We start from the raw sequence: 23,438 nt of genomic DNA, 5'->3' as shown, positions 1-23,438 counted from the left end.
GCATGACTTCAGCCTCTTCTACGACCACTACAGGGCCTCATGCCTGCCTAATATATAGCTGAACTGTATAGCAGGTTCGTTAGTAGTTGTTCATTTTTATTTCTGTTATTTATTTCTGAATTAAATGTAAAAGATAATTTGAGATAATATGTTGTATGAATTTTTTATATCGTACTGTGATTCCAATTTCATGTGAGTTCGGTATATTCTGAAGCTTTGGTCAATGAAATAATTTGGAAATTGAAGAAGTCGTTCTTGATAGTGACGTGGATGAGTTCGAACCGACAGGAGTGTCTGCGGGTTTTACTAGGGCAAAACTGATTGTTTGCCAGAGGTAAAAATAGTTTTTGCTACAACTGACAGCGAAAGAGTTTAAGACGAACACAGACACGTTGTGTTGATAAGGAGAACGTAGTAGTAAGTTTAGGGACAAGAAGAACTCAGACCTGTCTAGAAAACAATAGCTTCGTCATTGCAATAGCATACCAAAACTTTAAGAAGAAAATTTATTTAGAATCTCGACACCGAGGAGGATATTGAATGAGATGAAGAGTTTGGAGAAAGAAGTCACACGTAGTCATTACTACAGTATTTTACACTGAAATGTTTAACATAAAATTCCTAGTTGCCATATTGTGCACATCCTTCCCTCAATAAAATAACTGCTAGTCGACGTAAAACTTTGAAGCTATCATTGCGTTCCCTTATTGAGATGTTTTAGAATATGGCTACAGTAGCTACCAGATCTTATTGCAGATATATGCGCATAAATTTGTAAACAGCCAATGAATCGATTAATCGTCGTACGTTGTGTTGTCAAACCACTGTAATCGTCGTGTTCGTACAATGGCTATGTTTGTCCAGCCTCCATAACATTTTAAAACTGGAAATATCGTAGATGACAAAAGAACCGCCCAACAGTAACTTACCTACAGATTCAAATTTTTATTCTTTCGTAAAATCTGCTCCCAATATCGTGAAAATATCAAGAAATAATCAGAAATCAAATTTCAAAAGGTAAGCAACAGCATTTATGGAACTCGTTATTTCTAGTAAGTTTGCGTAACCGTCTACTACATTAATCATGCTTTCTGTACAATAATGGTTTCGTATTTTATTACCAAGATGACTAGTTCCAGTCTTTACGATCGTCTTCAAAATGTTGTGCCACAACAGAAAGATAACACTTGCCATATTTTAAATTACGTTTGGTATCCTTTTCGTTCACGAACTGTGACTGATAGGTAAGAATAGTTGTAAATAAAAATGGATTAACTTAGATAGAAGCGGCTTAGAAAACATATAACGTTTTAAAATCTCAAATGTACTTGACACTAAATATTTCTGAGTGGGACATACACTGGCGGAAAAAAATCGTAACACTCACGAGTTGTGCTACATAAACGAGAGTTGGTAGGTATATTTCTACATCTGAAAAATGTGTCTGTTCAAATTTGGTGCCAGTCGTATAAGAGTGTCGCTAATAGCGCCAGTAAGAGAATGAAAGTCACGTATGTTTTAAATACACGGTGCAACAGCGGTAGTTTGAGAACGGATTTGATGAGCTGATGTTACTCAAGAGTGCCTTTAAGGCGACAAAATCCTCACTCAGAACGATATCGTGTAATATGGCTACGAAAAGGTGGATGTTTCTTCTGCAATAGCGCAGAAGCACGAGGAAGGTATTTAGCCACTGCACTTGACTGCTGGCAGCGGTGATGACGAGAATGTATAGTCGCAAAAAAACCGGAGTCTGGACGGCCACTTAGCACTACCGAGAGAGAAGACCATCGTCCTGCATCTGCAGCAGCAAAATTTGAGCAGCAGTTGACATCACAGTGATACAACAAACTGTTACACATTGGTTACTTGTAGGTCAGCTCCGAGCTAGACGTTCTGTAGCATACGTAACACTGACCCCAAAACCATCGCCATTTTAGATTTCACTGGTGTCAAGCGAGAGCTCAATGGATGGCAAGGGGAGATCTGTTGTGTTTTCTGATGGAAGGTGATTCTGCCCCGGTGGCAGTGACAGCGGTGTGTTGCTTATAAGAAGGCCAGTTGAGGACCTGCAATCAATCTGTCTCGAGCTATATGTACTGGACCTACACCTGGTGGACGCACTCCTGGAGATATGGTCTGCGGTGCGATTTCGCAAGAACACTCTCGTGGCTATCCCAAGCACCGTGAATGCAAATTTGCACGGTAGCCTGGAAATTCTACCTGTTGTGCTGCCATTCATGAACAGTATTCCAGGGGCTGTTGTCCCACAGGATAACGCTCGCCCAAATACCGCTCTTGTAACCCTACATGCTCTACAGAGTATCGAAATGTTGCCTTGGCCTGCTCTATACCAAGATCTAGCTTCAATCGACCACACTGGAATATCATCAGACAACTCCAACGTCATCCATAAACACTGATTGACCAAGTTACAGATGCGCGGAACTCCATATCACAAACTGACATCCGGCACCTGTACAACACAATGCATTCACGTTTGCACGCCTCCAATTAACATTCTGGTGATTACACTGATTATTAATGTACTAGCATTTCATTTCATATGCGCAATATCTTATCTCGCGCCTCCATTAACCAGCGATCTTGCAATGCTGACAGCTTAAATGTGTTACTTTGACAAATGTATCCTCGATATTACATTACTCTACATTAGTTTTTTTTTTTTTTTGGGCTGCAGCTTTTAACTGCCAGTGTACAAAACACGAGAGACGTCAGCGTTCACGTTGAAGCACCCACCGCTCACCTACCTACAGACGAGCTCTCTGGCCCGCTCACTGAACGTGAGCGAGCTCTAGCCGGCAGAGTTCATCTGCTGTTGCAGCACATGATACATAAATCGAAACGCAGCCGTCGCCTTCTATCTCTGCCAATAATCTAACGGCTCGGGTTCGCTCTCTGCACAAAGGAAGATTTACGGCGACGTGGTACTGATTACGGAAATCATACAAGCTCCATTCAGCCAGATAGTCTCGAAACAACGGATACCTCTACCCCGATATAACGGCGCCCTGTAGATGAGGGGAGCGATTATTGGCTTATGTTCCACTAAAAAAAATGGAAAAAAGAAAGAAATTGTAACGTATCGGATATTTAATTGACATTCTGCTACCTTTCTTTTCATACAACATAAAATTTTACTTTGTGCCTTTGTATTCTGGCACTAAACGTTTCGATGCCATCAAATAATCGGATAAACATCAGAAAATAAGCAGTTGGAGCAGAGACCGTTATCTGAGACTGATATAGCGAATAGAGGTACTGCTCACGCACAAAACTAATTCACTGAGTGAGGTGGCGCAGTGGTTAGCACACTGGACTCGCATTCGGGAGGACGACGGTTCAATCCCGCGTCCGGCCATCCTGATTTAGGTTTTCCGTGATTTCCCTAAATTTCTCCAGGAAAATGTCGGGATGGTTCCTTTGAAAGGGCACGGCCGACTTCCTTCCTCGTCCTTCCCTAATCCGATGAGACCGATGATCTCGTAGTTTGGTCTCTTCCCCCAAACAAACCAACAAAACTAACAGGGACCAAAATATCCTACAGAAGTGTCTAAAACAAAAACGTAATCAAGGAATATTAACATTTTTTCTGAACAGACTGACAGATGAGCTACGCAGCTTATTAAAGCTTAAGAACTTGGCATCTATAACACATTGAAGATCAAACTAATTATTTTGACAGGTTTCTTATGTGCAGGCTGAATCTAACAAGCGTCGTCAAGTACTTTTTCTCTGGTGTTTCGCTAGATATTTGTAATTTCGTTGACTCTTTGTATTGCTGGAATCAAACCACACAAATACTACTCTTCAAGTCTATCACACGACGCGCAGTGTCGGCGGAAATCGTCAGTTTGTTTCACGTTACTAACAAAATTATTTTTAAAACGAAATTTTACCTACCCATTCGACAGAGCGGTCCGAGTTTAGTCTACTGCGGTACTTCTTTTATCGATATGTGTTATCAGGAACAGTAAAACAGGAACAATAACGAGTACTCCAACAGCGACGGCACTGCCATGGCCCGCGCTGGCTGCTACTGACAAGCATGCAGGACTACGGAGTCGCTATCTGTTTGCTGTTTCATCATCATGTTTCACCGTCCATGTTAATAGGGACCGATAAAACGTAGATCGGAGAGGTCTAATTTGTGGGCATTCTATAGATTGGGCACATAGAGGACTGACTTCAAAATAATTTTGTTAGTTATGGGAAAGAAGCCTACGCTTTCTGTTGACAGTGGGTGTCATATGAAAGACGTGAAGAGCAGTAATTGTATTGGCTGAATCCAGCTATACAATGCGAAAACGAAATCTGCCACAACACCAGCGAAACTTTTTCTGACACTTAGGAGACGCGCCCTGTATAAACACCCTAACTATCAAGTCATCCAATGGAGACAGATTAACATATGCAAGTTGTAAAACATAGTTCTGAGTAATTATCTGCACGCATAGCGTAACGCGCAGGGCTCTAGCCTGTGAGACGGGTAGATGGGCCAGACACGAATCGAATCCCCACCGCCGGTTAATGACCGCGGTCTGATACATCGGCGCGGCTCAGCATAGGTTTCAGACGACTTCCCACCATCGGTTACGCCAATTCGAAGTAAATTTGCTGAATGGGAATATATTGCAGTCAGCTGTGTTAAGTGTAGATGTACTACGTATTAGTGGCATACGAAAATCTGTGCTGGACGGGGCCTCGCAGCTGGATTTCATGCTTATCGCGAGCAGTCGCGCTAACAAAATGGTTCAAAAGGCTCCGAGCACTAAGGGACTTAATTTCTGAGGTCATCAGTCTCCTAGAACTTAGAACTACTTAAACCTAACTAACCTAAGGACATCTCACACACCCATGCCCGAGGCAGGATTCGAACCTGCGACCGTAGAGGTCGCGCGGTTCCAGACTGAAGCGCCTAGAACAGCTCGGTCACTCTGGCCGGAAGCCGCTTTAACAGCCTCGGTTATCCACGCACACCGCCTAGACTGAGTCAGACATCCACGTATCACCCTGTGTACACCGATGTACCATAGTACCCTAACCTGATCACTAAATGGTCACTACTTTACTCTGTATTCCCATACCAGTGAGCTGCAAGCATTAAGTAATGAAAGTAGGAGACTATGGTATGGCGTTGTAGACAGCATGATTCATGGAAGTTTGGATCAGTCTGGGGGCTGTGGACGGATAGCCGAAGTCGCAGCCAGCACGGTAGCTCAGCGTGTTCAGTCAGAGGGTTATCTGCCCCGTGAAGTAAAAAAAACTGAGCCAATGGATCAACGATGAACTGGAACAAGTGTCATGGGACGTCCGCCCCGAACAAATATAACGAACAAAGTGAGATCAACGAAATAAAAGTCGTTCAAGTGACAGCTCGCGATATCAGGAATCCCAGCTTAGAGTTCCGGTCCAGCACAACTTTCGTATGTCTCTGATAGGTAGTACGTACATCTATGCATAATGCAGCTGATGCCAATATATATTCGCATTCAGTGGATTTATTTATATTTAATTTCAGACGGTTCTCAACCATCACTAATGGCTTTTCATCTAACCGTGCAATTAAATGTTCTCATTAGTGCTGGGCTGGCCCCAAACTCTGCATCAGAGAATAAGACTCATAAACAGTTAGCATACGATGACACACACAACAGAGTTTATACAACTCACAGACAGATACCGCACACAGCTTCCCTCCCTTTGGCCACCTTCACGATTGTGGCGTCAAGAAGGGCCTCCAGACGCAAAGTTCAGTAACAGAATAAAAATCGAGAAATCCACAGAAACTAGATTCCGTACTGTACGGGTTGAACGCTAGGGAAAAGATGAAGGAAAAAAACGATGCTTTTCATAATTCTTAATTGGTGGCTATCGGGCAGTCACGATGGTGATCTGACGATGTGGAAAGTAAAAAGAATCCAGAGAAAACTTATGTAAGAAATGTCAATCAACACTTTGATTCAGTGTGAAATAAGACTGTCACTAACATAATTAATAGGACCGAACTATCATGTACATGATTAATATTACAAAGCGGTAGATGCATTGATCGCGAAACGACGTCCGAAGCGCCGTGTTAATAGAGCTGATAAAGTGCAACAGAGGAGCATAGAACAAACACTATGTAGCGCTGTTTGCTCAAAGTAAATGTTGCATGACATATCAGAACACTTTGTTAACGCCAAAGGAAGCAATACGACGGAGAAGCGGTTTAGTGTTGAACGTCCTCTCGATGTCAGTGTGCCTTAGTTACAGCGACTGAACGGAGGGCGAACGATTAACCGTAGCGAACGTAGTGCACCTTATCGAGTTCGCTCGGGACGTAGAGCTGCCACAGAGACGCAAGAGCGATGCGTGTGGGAGGAGATCTGGGACAGAGAGAAACGCAGAAGTGGTAAACCCAGCAATGGACTTGCTGCGGAACAAGATCACAGAAACCGGCGGCTAGCTTTTACCTCCCCAGTTCTCTAGTCAGTCCTAGGACTAGGACTGCTATACGTATTCCTTTGTTCTAGATAGTTCAAACGCCATAGAAACGACGCTGCCGGCTGCTTTTGACTCGTTAACTCGAAAAGCAAGGAAATCGTTGGAAACTAACCAACAATGCCGAGGAATCTAATTTACTCTTTCTTTGAAAAATAGTGACGGTCACAGTGTCAGTATCCTCTACTGAGTGCGAGATGTTCTTTTCCTAACGTAAAGTAGTCTGCAGTCACGGCAAGTCTGCTTATTTTAGGAATGAATGAATGGCCGCAATACTTCGCCTCTCTCATCCGGTGTTGGCAGTAAATGTATAGAAAATTTTTTGAAAGAATACGACTGATTTCCGTCTCCAGCCTTCCCTAATCTGAGCCTGTGCTCCGTTTCTGAACTAGTTACCGACAGGACGTTAGACACTAATGCCCTCCATCTCCCCTAGTGGTAGTCAATCTGGTCCCTGCCGCGTTCCACCTTTCATGGTGGGCGGTAGACGCTACGGGTTTTAAAAATATTTTCGTCAGGTTTTCTTTGAAATAAAGAATTTGGTATGTTGTTATTATTACATGCTTCAACTTGCCCTAACACTGCTTCATAAACTTTATAAATTAAACTTACTTCCCTACCTTATAAATCACCTTTACTCTGGAACTGGTGGGCAGTTAAAAACAAAAGTGGGAGGTAGGTAAACAAGTTTGACTACCCATGGTCTACTTGAATGAAAGCAGAAACTTGTTAATTATCAGTTTATTAAAAAGATCAAAAAACATCGCACTTTTCATAAAGATCATCTGAACAAGAGTAAGTAAGTAAGTATGTTATCGTACGTGTCATTTTGTTATATCTTACAGAGTCAACCAAAAAAATTTTTAGTGTGAAGAATTACTACAGGGTTACAGCTGCATGTTCCATTACTCTTCGTCACACGCGGCAAAGATCACAATTACTGCGCACAGTGCGTCAAGTAGGAAACAGACTGGCACTACAGCAGTGTCACCAAACTGTACAAAGTGTTTTAAAAAAAAGTATTCCATACTTACAGAGGTGGTAGTATGGACCAAAACCAGATAAACGTGTCCGAAAAACATGAGTCCTAATACTCCAGTCTTAAGAACTATGAGCACTTGCTCGTGTTCTCTACCGTCAAACATATCTGTTGTACTGCAGGTTCTTTGCTACTAGGAATGACTGACAGAACGTACTAAAGCAACGAGTAAATAAATGAGAATACATTAATCCGTTACCTCCAGGATATTCTTTCTCTCTTTGCCATACTTGCTCCTGAAGAACATAAGTGCGAATGACATGAGGTCTGCTGTAATTCTACCGTCGGTAGAGATACGGAGCCGGGGTCAACTACTTCCAGGGAAAGATCGCTGAGTAATTGTCAAGATGGCGCTGTGCGTTGTAGATATTTTTCGGCATACCAGATATAGGCTCGACACATGCTTCCACCTGACACAACTAAACGGTCGTCTCTGTTTTAATTGTTATGAATGGAGTTAAGTCAGTTTTAAGAAATTCGTTGGAGCTTGTAAACAGATGAAGGGGTGTACAATATGCTGTCACTGTAATCGACGAATATTTACGTTGCCTTTACTCTTCCCACACTGACTACATTTGGACTCCATATACCGAAACAAACTTTTAATAACTCAGCAAGTAATATACAGGGAGACTCACGTAAGACGTATCGAAATTTCCGGTTAATGATAGTACGCTAAGGAACACGTACTTTGGTATGAGATAAATCTTGTGTCGACCGAGGTGTAGAAGCAAGTACAAATTTTTGTAAAACGATATACGTCTTGTAAACATTAGAAACTGCTTGAAAAAATGCGTACATTTATATAATGCTTGTTACTGTTGACTCTGAAACTCTTTGCAAAAGTATCCCAGAAATAATCTAAAACTAAAAATCAAGTGGAACGTAATCGGCCATTTCGTTGTACTACCCGACCACAATATTACTGCACTTGCCTCCCGATGACGCTACACTGAAGAAGCCCATCGGTGGCTAAGGAAAGAGCATCGCACTTTGAACGATTGCAACAATGTTGTGTATATACAAACATCAAACAGTTTTGCGTCACCTCGGTTCCGAAAGTTCCGGAACCTGTACAGAAAATTGGAATAGAGATCGACATAAACATCATTTCCGCCCTTTTTATTGCTCGTAAAAACCACACATTGCATGTTGTACCACCATACCGTGGGACCTTCAGAGGTGGTGGTCTAGATTGCTCTACACACCGGTACCTCTAATAGCCAGTAGCATGTCCTCTTGCATTGATGCATGCCTGTATTCGTCGTGGCATACTATCAACAAGTTCATCATGCCACTGTTATTCCGGATTGTCCCACTTCCCAACGGCGATTCGGCGTAGATCCCTCAGACTGGTTGGAAGGTCACGTCGTCCATAAACAGCCCTTTTCAATCCATCCCAGGCATATCCGACAGGGTTCATGTCTGGAGAGCATGCCGACCATTCTAGTCGAGCGCTGTCGTTATCCTAAAGGAAGTCATTCACAAGACGTGCAAGATCGGGGCGCGAATTGTCGTCCATGAAGATGAATGCCTCGCCAATATGCTGCCGATATGGTTGCACTATCGGTCGGAGGATAGCATTCACGTATCGTACAGCCGCTGTCCATGACCACCAGCAGCGTACGCCGGCCCCACATAACGCACCCCAAAACAGCAGGGAACCTCCACCTTGCTGCACTCGCTGGCCAGTGCGTCTAAGGCATCCAACCTGACCGAGATGCCCCCAAACACGTCTCTGGTTGAAGGCATATGCGATGCTCATCGGTGAAGAGAAGATATGCTAATCCTGAGTGGTCCATTCAACAGGTTGTTGATCCCATCTGTACCGCGTTGCATGTTGTCGTGGTTGAAAAGATGGACCTCGCCATGGACATCGGGACTGAATTTGGGCATCGTGCAGCCTATTGCGCACAGTTTGAGTCGTAACACAACATCCTGTGGCTGCACGTAAAGCATTATTCAACACGGTGGTGTTCCTGTCAGGGCTCCTCCGAGCCATAGTCCGTAGGTAGCGGTCATCCACTGTAGTACTAGCCCTTGGGCGGCCTAAGCGAGGCATGTCATCGACATTTCCTGTCTCTCTCTATATCTCCTCGATGTCCGAACAACATCGCATTGGTTCGAATGGTGTATTGACGGTCTAGGCATGGTTGAACTACAGAGAAGACCTCCTTCCTGGTAGGATGGCTGAAACTGATCGCCTTTCGAACATCTTCCTTCTAATAGTCACTGCTCATGCATAGATGTTTACATCTTTGGTCTGATTTAGTGAGATCTCTGAGCAGTCAAATGGACCGTGTCTGTAATACAATACCCGCAGTCAACATCTGTCTTCAGGAGTTCTGGGAACTGGGGTGGTGCAAAACTTTTTTTTGATGTGTGTACTGTCAAGCGGTTCAGCGTGTCCTCGTGATATTTCACGACAAAAACTCGCGATAATTCGACAGAAGCACTCTTATTTCCACTGACAGAGTGATCTACTAACAAGCATACTCACACCTACGTCGTTGTGTCGAGCCTTTCGTCTGTTTACTTGTCTATTCTGCAAAACTAGCAGGAACTGTGTCGTCTATCGGCCAATCATTTCTGCTTCAACATTCCTTGCATGCGAACGTGTACGGCAATGTGGAGATGAAGCTTCAATACAGCGAATGGTGGCATTCAGCTTATTGCCAGGGCATGTGGGATCAACCAGACGAGTTTCATTCGCATCCTGCATCGACATAAATTCCATCCTTTTCGTCTGTCACTACATCGGGCACTTGGAGTACTTGATTTCTATAACCTTGTAGAACTTTGTTGGTTTCCTCTTCAATGCTAGGGGTAGGGTACTGCGGCTTCCCAGTGTGTTTTCGTTACCAACGAAGCAATTCTTATGAATAACGGTAATGCAAATTTACGCAGCATGCACAAATTGGCAGCTGAAAACGCACGCTGGCTTCGTAGATTCCGTAGTAAACAATATGAGCACGTATTTAAGTAAAATCTTAAACTAAATTTGGTTAACAAAAATATTGATTTTTTGGGTGACATGTCGTCAGTCATTCTGAATAAACTATTCATTTCAAGCGTATTCCGTCTAGTTGCAGTTTCAAGTAAACTTTGTAGATACATTTGTCCGATACCACATGGCTTACCTTAAGAAACATTTAGGTGTTTCCAGATAAAGACAGGTCAGCTATCATTTCCTTTTCAAATCTAAGAAAGTCTGTATTGCTTTTCCCTTTATTAGGGCTGTATATCATTATGAACTATGAACGACCGATGTTTCTGATTCCGCTTTGACAAGTAAGGTTTAAGTGATAAACTACCTGACGAAACTGTAGCTGTTGAGTCAAAAACCGGGAAACATACGTTTATTTGAAGTAGTTTTACTAAGCCCCAGCTGATAAGTCACAAGACAACATATGCCGTAATTCCATTTACAAGATTCAAATCCTCTTCGTAACGTAGGCCTGTCCTGCTGCATGTATCGACGGAGCTTCGCATGAGAGCTCTGCTTGGAGATACCGTCGTCGTCGTCGCACAACTGTCTACAAAAGCATAGAGAACATCGAACTTACTACAACATCTGGGGACAAGAAGAATGGTAATCCAGTGAAGAGTGTTGCAGCCCACGCTCTCGTCGATGTACCTGCAGTATTGTTTGGATGTTCTCTTAATTTTAGCTTGGACATAAACGACACATTCTAGCATGGAAACGGATGGTTCACTGTCGCCATAGAGAGTGGTGGTAGTGGAGTGTCTAGTGTACCTGGATTTGAAAGTTTTAATGATAGAGATGTAATTGCCTATCGTACCTACCATATGTTTGAACTTGCCAATAAAGACTTTGGTAAATCTGCAGGTAAATCTTCAGGACTCATAACCCACTGAAGGTGACACAAAAAGTGCTGAAACATGTGTGAGTAAAACGAAACTCCAAAGATGTCTTGCATAAGGCGGAATTCCTCATGCAGTTTTCTTAGCAAACACGGAAATAAGAAGTACTGTAACACACAAGAAGATTAGCGAGTTAGTAGCGATCGTTGCTGAATAGCTACTGACATGAAGCTACAGCATTATAAGATGAAACACAAAAGGTGGACGGAAACATGCTAAGTAGAAAAAACATCTTGATGGCTCTTCCTCAGCACCGAATGGACCTTGGTCCTTTATCTCAGGTACATCAAAATTTTAGCTGAGATTTGCAAGTGCATTGATCGGTTTTACAAAAAACTAATCTTGCCACATTATAGTACTTCCACTTCACTGTAAGCTGACATTACGAACTAAATTTTAAATTTAGATGAAGTTTGATCGATATTTCCGTGTACCTTCCATATCTGCACAATATACTGACGGAAAAAAATCGTAGCATCAAGAAGGAGTTGTCCGATATAACCGAAAACTGGTAGGTGAGTTTCTAAATGTTCAAATGTGTGGTGAATTACTATGGGACCAAACTGCCGAGGTCATCGGTCCCTAGACTTTCACACTACTTAAACTAACTTACACAACGAACAACACACACACACACACACACACACACACACACACACACACACACACACACATACCCATGCCTGAGGGCGGACTCGAACCTCCGGCGTGAGAGGCCGCGCAATTAGTGACATGGCACCCCGAACCGAGCGGCTACCCCGCGAAGCCGAGTTTCTAAATCGGAAAAATTGATTATTTAAATTTCGTACCAGTCGCATAAGAGTGGCGCTATTAGCGCCACTGTGAGGATGGAGATCAGATGCGCTTTAAATACACACTGCAACGGTCGTATTAGTTAGCTTTGAGAGTGAACTAGGTGAGTATTTGATAGTCGAGAATGCCTTTAAGACTCCATTATCAGCACCTCACTGTTTTTCACGGAGGTGGTGTATCAGAACTACGAGAACCTGGCTGTCCTCTGTGCGATATTCCCGGAAGACTTGGCAGGAATTAATCCGCTGTACATGACTGCTGGCGGCGGTGGCTACGAGGACGTACGCTTGCGAGAGGTTCGGCCTGTGGACGACCACTTGGCACTACCGAAAGGGAAGGCCGATGTGTCTGCGTATGGCTCTAGCGAAACGTACATCATCTGCATCATCAATCTGAGCAGCTGTTGGCATCACAAGGACACAACAAACTGTTACAAATCGATTACTTCAAGGACAGCTGTATAGCGTGCATTGCACTGATTCCAAAGCACCGCCAGTTGCGACTGCAGTGGTGTCATGAAAGGGCTCATTGGAGGGCAGGGTGGAAATCTACTGTGTTTTCTGCCTAGATTCCGGTGATGGCCATGCATTGGCTAGAAGGAGGCCATTTTGCATCGATATGTTGGCCTGATAGACACGCTGCACCTACACCTGGAGCTATGGACATGGTTGCGATTTCGTATGACTGCAGGAGCGTTCTCATGGTTATTTCACGCACACTGACTACAAATTTGTACGTCATTGTGGTGATTCGATCAGCTGTGCTGCCATTTATGAACAATACTTCAAGGGGTGTTTTCCAACAGGATAACGGTCGCCCATATACCGCTGTTAACTCAACGGGCGGAGTGTCGACTTGTTGCCATGGCCAACACGATCACCAGTCATATCTCCATTCGAACACAGACAAGTTATCATCGAACAACTCTAGCGACACCCACAGATTAGATTAGATTAGATTAATACTTTGTTCCATAGATCATGAATACGACACTTCGTAATGATGTGGAACGTGTCAGGTTAATAAAAGATATCTGTACAAGATATTACATTACACAAAATATTGCATAACACTAATGTTAAAGTTTCTTTTTTTCCTTAATTTATACCTAAAAATTCAGCCAATGCGTAGACGGAGTTGTCATCTAGAAATTCTTTTAATTTATTTTTAAATGTTGGTTGGCTATCTGTCAGGCTTTTGATGCTGTTTGGTAGGTGACCAAAGACTTTTGTGGCAGCATAATTTAACCCCTTCTGTGCCAAAGTCAGATTTAACCCTGCATAGTGAAGATCATCCTTTCTCCTGGTGTTATAGCTATGCACACTGCTATTACTTTTGAACTGGGTAGGATTATTAACAACAAATTTCATAAATGAATATATACGCTGTGAGGTTACTGTGAGGATCCCTAGATCCTTAAATAGATGTCTGCAGGATGACCGTGGGTGGGCTCTAGCAATTATTCCGATTACACGTTTTTGAGCAATGAATACTTTTCTACTCAACGATGTTTAACAGCATTGTTCTCTGAAATTATAAACCAAGTGTAACATGCATGGAAATCTATGGCACAAACTGACATCCGGGCCCTGTATAACATAATGCATGTTCGCTTGCATGCTTCCGTTCAACTTTCTGGCGGCTACACCGGTTATGATTTCACCAGCATTTCACATTTGCAATGGCTTACCGCGAGGTTACATGAACCAGAGATGTTGCAATGTTAATAACTTAAATATGTTAGCTAGACAAACGTAATCCTAAAATTTCTTAATATTCATTAATTATTATTTGGTGTTACGATTTTTTCCATCAGTCTATTCCTTATTTGAAAACTTACGTTCACCATTATATCAGACAAGTACTTTGTACCAAATTTGATCTCCTGTCTGTGGGATGAATCAATAAATAAAACCAGTAGTTGCATGACATGATAAGATTATAACTGGTTTGTCGCAAAACTTGACCTAAGCTTAACAACTACGAAAACCTAAAACTGAAATTTAAAAGCAAAATCAAGCATATTATTCGTAAAAAACGGACACAGAGAGGTACTAGCAAGCACTATTCTGCTAAATGAAGCAAATAGGCTACTGTTAAAACAACCTAGCGCGAAAACCAAGTGTGTAACTATATGCAATTATTGAAATCCTGATTAAAACATATGTGAAACACGTGATTAAGAACCACGTAAGTGGTACAAAGGTTAGGCTACATCACAAAATACTTCAGTATGTACTTGTTAAAGCGAACAATCGTTTTACTGGGTCTAGGATTTTTAGACCCCTCCTTTATTCATAATACGTCCTTTTACAGTAGATATTAGTTCAAATGCTCAATTAACACTGTCAGAGCTGCCTACTGGTGCAAACGGAAGTAACGTGTTTTCTATAAAGAATCTACCGTTTTTTGCTATCACTGACCAAACCTTAAACGGCACTTCACAGATAAGATTTAGAAGTGAGAAGATGTATTTACTACTGACAATGTCGATCTGACAGACTAATAAAACGAAAACTCAGTTCTGCTTGGCGGCATACCTCCATGGGTTTCTGTTTGACATTTCAAGAGTCTTTCGCCCGCATCTCGTGGTCGTGCGGTAGCGTTCTCGCTTCCCACGCCCGGGTTCCCGGGTTCGATTCCCGGCGGGGTCAGGGATTTTCTCTGCCTCGTGATGGCTGGGTGTTGTGTGCTGTCCTTAGGTTAGTTAGGTTTAAGTAGTTCCAAGTTCTAGGGCACTGATGACCATCGATGTTAAGTCCCATAGTGCTCAGAGCCATTTTGAAGAGTCTTTCACATTGTTGATATCTACAAGTCATGAAAGCACGCGATCGCAATTTTTTTTATATTCTCGGTATCGGCAGTTGTTGAAAGGCATTGTGTTAGGAAGAATCCCACTAACAGCCAGTAAAAATTTTACAATCTGTTTGCAGAATTTTTCCTAACATCATGCATGAAAGCATGTCTTGGTTAATTCTTTTCCTGGCCAGCCGATGTGGCCGAGCGGTTCTAGGCGCTTCAGTCTGGAACCGCGACCGCTACGGCCGCAGGCCCGAATCCTGCCTCGGGCATGGATGCTTGTGATGTGCTTAGGTTAGTTAGGTTTAGGTAGTTCTAAGTTCTAGGGGACTGATGACCTCAGATGTTAAGTTCCATAGTTCTCAGAGCCATTTGAACCACTTCTTCTCCTGAATGCACACATTTAGGGGCTAGCGACAAAAAAGTAGGTAACTATTTTGCAAATGTGAACAGTAAGCATATTGTGTATATGATTTGAAAGTTGATATGCAACAGTCAATAATCAGTACCAGCAAGAAAACAGGCATTGTTTGTGGAGTTATAGGTTCATCAGTTATCGACACAAATACGGTAAAAGAGGATTTGCAGATTAAGAAATCATCCTTTTGACATTATACACGTCTCTCCATAGTTATTTGAAATGATTAAATAAGTAACTTAAATTTACAAGGAAAAAATGCTCGTAATACTGGATCAAATACACACGTAAGACAAGAAAACGTCTGGAGATGCCTACCTGAGACTATGTCATTCACATAAACGCTGTACTATTTACTATAAAACAAATGTTACATGCAGACGACAGAAATTACGAACGAAGGGCAATCGTAAACAATCTCCATATAAACAGTAGTCTGCTAATCTTAGGCAGCATTAACATGGAGACATGTAAAATCCAAGTATGTAGCGGCGTCTCCCCTTATTTTTATCTCCATGTCTCGTGATGACTGTGGCGCAGAGTCGGCGCTCTCCTGTTCTTGAAATATCACTGAGCTGCTGTTAAAATGGTGGCTTCGTCGATTTCCAAAATATTCACCAAAAATTTAAAACAAAACAATACTTCAGCTCCGGCTCGCTGTTCCGTGGAAGAACACACTGCAAACTGTACTTGACCCTGAAAACACTCTGTGAACTTTTCTGAATATTCTCCCCACAGTGTGATTGCCCGTGACCTTAAAATAATGCATCACATTTACTTTTTACATTAACATTTCACTTATAAAAGCAAGAATTTATGATCCTATTAAAATGGTTTGATTAATATAAGTGAGAAACTAAAGGGGTCATGCGTACACAAACTAGCACTAAAAGGACAGGGTTTATTTAGCTTAACAATTTGAAACAAAACTTTTGCCACCTATTGCTACAAAATGGACATATAATAGTTATTTATCTGTTGAGCTATTTGTATCTTTCGGCTTGCACTTCTGAATAAATTCATACTTTATATTCAGCACAGTTAGTACATATTCGCAGACCGTGTTCACTACTAGTGCCCCTAGCGCAAATGACACCTTTGGTTTGTCCTTTTCTATCCATCTTTCTGGGGCAGGACAGACCGCAATTTCTGTTGTGGTGTTTGAGGTCCATCTTTGATCTCCAACATATCACGAATGATTTAAGTTCTCTTGATGATTGGTTGCGAGTATGTTTCCCTTCAAAAAAATGTTTAAATTTGTGTGAAATCTTATGGTACTTAACTGCTAAGGTCATCAGTCCCTAAGCTTACACACTACTTAACCTAAATTATCCTAAGGACAAACACACACACCCATGCCCGAGGGAGGACTCGAACCTTCGCTGGGACAAGCCACACAGTCCATGACTGTAGCGCCTGAGACCGCTCGGCTAATCCCGCGCGACTGTTTCACTGCACATGAGCTTCAAGAAGTAAATTTCTAAACCTTTCAGAAAGTTTTACGTTGGTTATGCTTTTATTGGGATTCAAATAGGAAAATTTTGAAAGAATTTACTTGCGCCGTATGCAGTATACCATAAAACACACAAACCATCTGCGGATTTTACTGAAAACGCTTGAGCTGTGGCTAAGGTAATCGAAGGTATCAATACTTCCCTTCATAGTGTCCTAAAATAGAATTATCTATGAGTTGTTCGAATCTTTATCAACAGCGCCCTCTGCCTGCATGGCGGATGTCAAAATCACCGCCATATAGCTTCTCGGAAGATGTGACACAATAGTAGTAAAAAACTTCCTGGCAGATTAAAACTGTGTGCCCGACCGAGACTCGAACTCGGGACCTTTGCCTTTCGCGGGCAAGTGCTCTACCATCTGAGCTACGGAAGCACGACTCACGGCCGGTCACCACAGCTTTACTTCTGCCAGTATCTCGTCTCCTACCTTCCAAACTTTACAGAAGTTCTCCTGCGAACCTTGCAGAACTAGCACTCTTGAAAGAAAGGATACTGCGGAGACATGGCTTAGCCACAGCCTGGGGGAGTGCTAGTTCTGCAAGGTTCGCAGGAGAACTTCTGTAAAGTTTGGAAGGTAGGAGACGAGATACTGGCAGAAGTAAAGCTGTGGTGACCGGCCGTGAGTCGTGCTTCGGTAGCTCAGATGGTAGAGCACTTGCCCGCGAAAGGCAAAGGTCCCGAGTTCGAGTCTCGGTCGGGCACACAGTTTTAATCTGCCAGGAAGTTTCATATCAGCGCACACTCCGCTGCAGAGTGAAAATCTCATTCTGGTGACAATAGTAGTAGTTTCAGTCAGAAGCAAACTCAGTGGAAAGAGCTGGTTTCTGCTTTACTTCAGGAAATTAAGGCGTATTTACCAACGGCAGTCAATTATCTTTAGGATAGTTCATTACCAAGTTTGCAAGAGCAGAGCCAGTTAGCCGCATTTAGTTTTATATTACCACGAAGGATTTCTTTCAACTAAATCACATATTGTGTTTGTAATAAGACAGCTGATTTCATAAAATTAGGACTAGGTGAATGCATGTAATATGTCTTAGCATCATTTTGTTGTGGTCTTCAGTCTAGAGACTGGTTTCATGCAGCTCTCCATGCTACTCTATCGCGTGCAAGCTCCTTCATATCCTACTACCTACTGCTAACTACATCCTTCTGAATCTGCTCAGTTTATTCATCTCTTGGCCTTCCTCTACGATTTTTGCCCTCCACACTGCCCTCCAATACTAAATTGGTGATCCCTTGATTCCTCAGAATATGTCCTATCAATCGATCCCTTCTTCTAGTCAAGTTGAACCACAAATTCCTCTTCTCGCCAATTCTATTCAGTACCATCTCATTAGTTACGCGTTCTATCCATCTAATCTTCAGAATTCTTCTAAAGCACCACATTTCGAAAGCCTCTATTCTCTTCTTGTTTAAACGATTGGTCGTCCATGTTTCACTTGCATACATGCCTACACTCCCTACAAATGTTTTCAGAAAAGACTTCCTGACACTTAAACCTACACTCGATGTTAGCAAATTTCTCTTCTTCAGAAACGCTTTCCTAACCATTGCCAGTCTACATTTTATATCCTCTGAACTTAGACGATCATCGGTTATTTTGCTCCCCAAATAGCAAAATTGGTCTACTACTCTCAGTGTCTCATTTCTTAATCTAATTCCCTGGGCATCACCTGATTTAATTCGACTACATCCCTTTATCCTCGTTTCGCTGTTGTTGACGTACTTCTTGTATCCTCCCTTCAATACACTGTCCATTCCGTTCAACTGCTCCTCCAGGTCCTTTGCTGTATCTGACCGAATTACAATGCCATCTACAAACCTCATAGTTTTTATTTCTTCTCCATGTATTTTAATTCCTACTCCAAATTTTTCTTTTCTTCTTGTACTGCTTGCTCAATACACAGATTGAATAACATCGGGGATAGGCTACAACCCTGTCTCACCCCCTCCTCATCCACTGCTTCCCTTTCATACCCCTCAACTCTTATAACTGCCATCTGCTTTCTGTACAAATTGGAAATAGCCTTTCGCTCCTTGTATTTGACCTCTGCCACCTTCAGAATTTGAACGAGAGTATTCCAGTCAAATTTGGCAAAAGCTTTCTCTAAGTCAACAAATGCTAGAACCATAAGTTTGCCTTTCCTTAAAATATCTTCTTAGATAAGTCGCTGGACAATACTGCCTCACGTTTTCCAACATTTCTACGGAATCTATGCTGATGATCCCCAAGGTCGGCTTCTACCAGTTTTTCCATTCGTCTGTAAAGAATTCGTGTCAGTTTTTTGCAGCCGTGACTTGTTAAGCTAGTAGTTCGGTAATTTACACAACTTCAACATCTGTTTTCATTGTGATTGGAACTATTATATTCTTCTTGAAGTCTGAGAGTATTTCGCCAGTCTCATACATCTTGCTCACCAGATGGTAGAGTTTTGTCAGGGTTGGCTCTGTCCAGGCTATCAGTAGTTGTAAAGGAATGTTGTCTACTTCCGGGACATTGTTTCGACTCAGGTCTTTCAGTGCTCTGTCAAACTCTTCACGCAGTATCTATCTCTCATTTCATGTTCATCTACGTCCTCTTCCATTTCCATTATACTGCCCTCCAGGACATCACCCTTGTACAGACCTGTATACTCCTTCCAACTTTCTACTGTTTCTTCGTTGCTTAGAACCGGTTTTCCATCTGAGCTCTTAATATTGATAGAATTGGTTCTCTTTTCTCCCAAGGTCTCTATAATTTTCCTGGTGGCAGTATCTATCTTATCCCTAGTGATACATGCTTCTGCATCCTTACATTTGACCTCTAGCGATCCCTGGCTACCCATTTTGCACTTCCTGTCGATCTCATTTTTTACACGTTTGTATTCTTTTTTGTCTGCTTCATTTACTGTATTTTTAAAGGTTCTCCTTTCGTCAGTTAAATTCAATATATGTTCTGTCACACAAGGATTTCTGCTAGCCCTCGTCCTTTTACCTACTTTAACCTCTGATGCCTTCACTATTTCATATCTCAGAGCTACCCATTCTTCTTCTACTGTATTTCTTTCTCCTGTTCTGGTCAATCGTTCCCTAATGCTCACCTGTAACTCTCTACAACTTATGGTTCTTTCAGTTTATCCAGATCCCATCTCCTTAAATTCCTATCTTTTTGCTTTTTCTTCAGTTTTCGTCAACAGTTCATACCGAATAAATTGTGGTCAGACTCCACATTTGCCCAGCAAATGTCTTACAATTAAAACCTGGTTCCTAAATCTCTGTCATATCATTGTATACTCTACCTGGAACCTTCCAGTTTCTCCAGGCCTCTTCCACGTATACATATTTCTTAAATCAAGTGTAAGCTGTGATTAAGTCATGCTATGTGCAAAATTGTACCGGGCGGCTTCCTCTTTCATTTCTTACCCCCATTCCATATTCACCTACTACCTTTACTTCTCATCCTTTTCCTACTGTAGAACTCCAGTCCCCCATGACTATTAAATTTTCGTCTTAGCATCATACAGTATTACAATCCTTAAACCATGTTTATCAGATTTATTTGGAACATAAATTTTGAATGGGCATTTACCGTCAAACGTAAAAATTGTTCGTCAACACTTACATAGTTTGAAGGAATGAAGTTAGTGCTGCATTTCTGAAGTAAGTTGCCCCACATCTCCCTAACTGGAGCATATATATCCGCTTCTCTTCGTTGAGTTCTTGTGGCTTTGTCATCTAATCTCACGCAAAATATGAGAAACTCAAAGCTATTCTTACTCTTGGTAGCTCTGAAACAAGAACGCCCAAAGGATTTTGACCACAGGTCATTCGAAGAAAGGTTTGCTTTAATCAGGACGACACACTTATACAGCAAAACTATAAGCCCAAGAGGCTATGATTCTTCAGTATTTACAATGTAAGTTTGTTTTGAGTTACATCGGGTTTTCCTTCATTTGTGAGAGATAGTATTTCTGTAATAATTTCTTATGGAATCAAGGGAGAACAAATGCCTTTCTCTTGAGTGCTATTCTTTCCTTAGGCCTTACAACCTGTTAAAAATAATGAAAAATAAGGCTCTTTCTCATAACTCGTGTGCTCTTTGAGTGGAAGTGTACATATATCTATTTTTCCATAAATAAGTTTCCTTTGAGACATCACTTCGGCTTCATCTGCTGATTCTGAGACAATGTCATTATCCTTTCTCTGATCGCTTAGAACGATAGCGTCATCACTACTTTCCGGTTCACTCACCTCGTCGTCAGATGAATGTTTATCACCGGCTGCTGATTTTTCAAGTATAACAGTTTCAAGGATGTTGCCGGTATTCGCTCATGTCTTTGCGACATTACAGTATTTGCATTAGCACAAGAAACAATCCCTATAAAGACCTGTAACATTAACGAAGCAATGCTAACAGTACTCTCGAAGGAGGAACCAGGCACAGTAAACAACGTGTCAACACAACAGCCTCATAGCAGTGAAAGTACACAGAGCGACAACAGTCTACGCTGAAACCGCGCATGTGCAAGAGAGAGAGAGAGAGAGGGAGAGAGAAAGAGAAAGAGAGAGAGAAAGGGCGAGAGAACCAGAGAGAAGCACTAAGCCGGACCGGCCGCAACGCCATAGTATGATTCTAGATTTAAAACTGTTACGAAAGTTACGGGACGGGGTGTGTTGGAATAATATTACCAAAACTGAAATTTCACACTCAACAACTGCTTGAATGTGTATTTCACTAGCCAGCGGTCCGTTTATTACTGTTCTCAAGATTAATGATCGGAAGCTTTGATCTCACACTACCAAAACACAGTTTGAAACAGAACTGTTCACGTCTCGGTGCGCAGAACGCACTCAGATCACTTCCATTCAAAATGTTTCAAATCATAAAATTCACTTTGTCTCTCTCATAACTATCACGTAAATTTTTGTACGGTTTGCTGCATGTGTGAGCTATGATGTCATACTGCTCTCGTAATATGACTGCTGCGGATTCCACATGGTTCGACGTCCCTTCGTTACCTTCTTCCTTTCACCGTTTTATGAAATGAACCTTCTTGCTTCTACTTTCTCCTCCAGTCGTCTTCTAATTTGGTGCTTCCTCTTCTGCATCGAGTATAACGAACAGTAGTAACAGTAATGCAGCAATCGCCTTCTAGAAATTTATGTGTTCGTTTCGCTTTTCCTCGTAAATAAGACATTCTCAGTCTGGATATTACTGCTTCATTCTCCTTCCAAACTCCTTCTCCTTCCTAAATTGTCAAAAGTCTTCTTTCATTGCAATACAATGAAACTTAGAACAATTATAATGCATCCGCAACCGAGCGTTCCCAGTCATCTCTAAACCATCTCGAACAGAATTCTCTCTTGATCATCACTTATCTTTCCCTTTACCTCGTGAAAAAAAGAAAAAAAAATGATACGATTACATCCTACCTGGCCGAGCTTCTAACAGTACAAATAGAAGATGTACACTGGGACAATATTACAAAGTGAATAACAAGAAGAATTTACTTAACTGATGCTCATATGTGTCTGTTTAAAGGCCACACCTACTTTCAGGTTTTAATGAATTGCAATCATATGCCAGTAGTAGAGGGTACAGCAATCAGTCGCAATTACAAATATTGCATCTCCAGATTTCGGCCACTGTGCGGCCATCTTCAGCACAGCAACTTTATGTTAAAACATTAAGATCACTTGTATATGCACATGGTTCTGTGAGTTACTGAGCACTGAACTCTGATTTAAATATACGGTCGAAACAGTCAGCCTAAAGGAATTGTGAAATGTACCCTGTCGTCCAGGACCACGTGCCACAAAGGACGCAGATTCACCACGAGATGGGGAAACTCACAGGCGTCTATTGTTTATTGAGGCCTAAGTGTTGTATCATGTGAGTGACACAGACGAGAACCTGCGTCATCGGGAAACTCAGTAGAAGACGTTTGTGGCGAAGGAGACGTAGCAGTGTTAAATATGGCGGACCTAAGATCGGCCATAACGGGATACATTTAAGAAAACTATTTAATTCTGTAGTAATGCAGGGAATGAAGCCACAGAAATTTTAATTGGGCATCCTTCATAAATTGTCATGGTGATCCCTATAAAACATGAATATTGATCATATCTATAATAGTTTAGGATTTACTGTTAAAGTCAAATTAACAAGATCTGTAACAAAGACCTGAATGCTAAAATCTGAACGCTTTGGTCGAACTAAACGATCGACATTTCATATAGAATCGCATCACTAAGATAGCAAACGTCGTAAATATCAACTCTGTAACTTTATTTGTTTGAAAGATACAGGAAAATTATCAGAATTTTCAGTTAAGCATCAGATCATCCTTTCCTCCACACAAAACGTTATGAACGCTGACAGCATCACACCTTATTCAAAAATGTGTGCGACATCTTATGGGATGTAACTGCTAAGGTCATCAGTCCCTAAGCGTACACACTACTTAACCTAAATTATTCT

The sequence above is a fragment of the Schistocerca piceifrons genome, chromosome 4 (genome assembly GCF_021461385.2).
Source record: "Schistocerca piceifrons isolate TAMUIC-IGC-003096 chromosome 4, iqSchPice1.1, whole genome shotgun sequence".
In the NCBI taxonomy this organism is placed as follows: Eukaryota; Metazoa; Arthropoda; class Insecta; order Orthoptera; family Acrididae; genus Schistocerca; species Schistocerca piceifrons.
Note: the sequence above shows the minus strand (reverse complement) of the source record.